The sequence below is a fragment of the Schistocerca gregaria genome, chromosome 3, assembly GCF_023897955.1.
Source record: "Schistocerca gregaria isolate iqSchGreg1 chromosome 3, iqSchGreg1.2, whole genome shotgun sequence".
NCBI lineage: Eukaryota > Metazoa > Arthropoda > Insecta > Orthoptera > Acrididae > Schistocerca > Schistocerca gregaria.
This window is the reverse complement of record NC_064922.1, coordinates 61,594,630-61,595,771: the sequence shown is the minus strand read 5'-3', so window position 1 is coordinate 61,595,771 and position 1,142 is coordinate 61,594,630. Positions and strand designations below refer to the sequence as shown.

Genomic DNA, 1,142 nt, shown 5'->3' with positions numbered 1-1,142 from the left:
AAATACATCTATAAAATGTAATTCAGACTGCCTCGTCCCACCTTATGCTGTACCGCTTTGGCAAATGTTTTATCTGTGCCATTCGCCTTAATCACATCTGAGAGTAATTCTTAAAAAAACGCCTGTCGCTAATTGTTCGTCATCACAGATACTGTTTGCTATACGGCCACGACGCGCAACTGATTTCCAAAATTCATCTTTCTCCTGTGAGGATGGAACTTACGACCCGTGGTTTATTAGAGCAGTGCTCTACCACTGAGCTAAAGAGGAGCGGCCTAGTGCTACTCTTGCGTACTTCGGCCTTACGGTCCTCTGCATCATCAGACTTCAGCTGACAACACTTCATATTACCGGCTAATATTTGCAGCTATGGCGACCCATTACTGCTTGGCTACACATCTGACACGTAACCGATGTGCTCTCCTAAAAACAACACTCGCATTTCAGAACATGTCTTTCACACATGTCTACAAAATCACCTTCACCTTCAAATACAGTTTCCTTGCGACTGACAGAGACGTAGGCAAAGTTTAAAGTTGCTATTTCCATTACATCTCGTTAATCAGAAAAACGGTAATTTACATCTGCAGCGGAACAAAATTCCGTTCCGCCCAGCGTGAGGCTCGAACCCACGACCCTGGGATTAAGAGTCTGACGCTCTACCGACTGAGCTAGCCGGATACCTCGGTGAATACCTGCCGGGTAGCACGTCACACAGTACTCGTTTGGGTTGGGTGGTTCCATACAGAATCTCTCCTTGCTGCCTAATGTTTTCCTGACGTCACACTCGTCACGTACTTCACTTTTATGTCATAATCATTTCTGAGAGGTAAAGAAATTGCATGACAACATGCAGAGCTAGTGGCGTCAAAATTAACACACATACTTTATGTGACTAAAAAGCCGAACGAGTTACTTCCGACGTTGTTTTAGATGTGCAAGTGCCAGTCAAAACTCGCGGTGTCGGCACTCTGCCGACCTTTTCGCTAGTTAACACCGGTCTTGTTGTGTGTGTTTCAAGCTCAAGAGCATCTCCAAGCAAAAAATGGTCAACAGCAACACTCAGACGGTATCGTACTGCTCAATTGCTACATTAAAAGGGTATGTTTCTTTTTCAGAACTGGAAAAACACGAGCGTGACA

The 1,142-nt window shown here is 44.7% G+C and overlaps 1 non-coding gene across 1 annotated transcript; it reads right to left on the bottom strand.

The window, feature by feature from the left end:
• Positions 1 to 608: 608 nt before the first annotated feature.
• Positions 609 to 681, bottom strand: Trnak-cuu (transfer RNA lysine (anticodon CUU)). The gene has a single exon. It is a non-coding gene; the product is annotated as a tRNA-Lys (tRNA).
• Between the last annotated feature and the right edge of the window lie 461 nt (positions 682 to 1,142).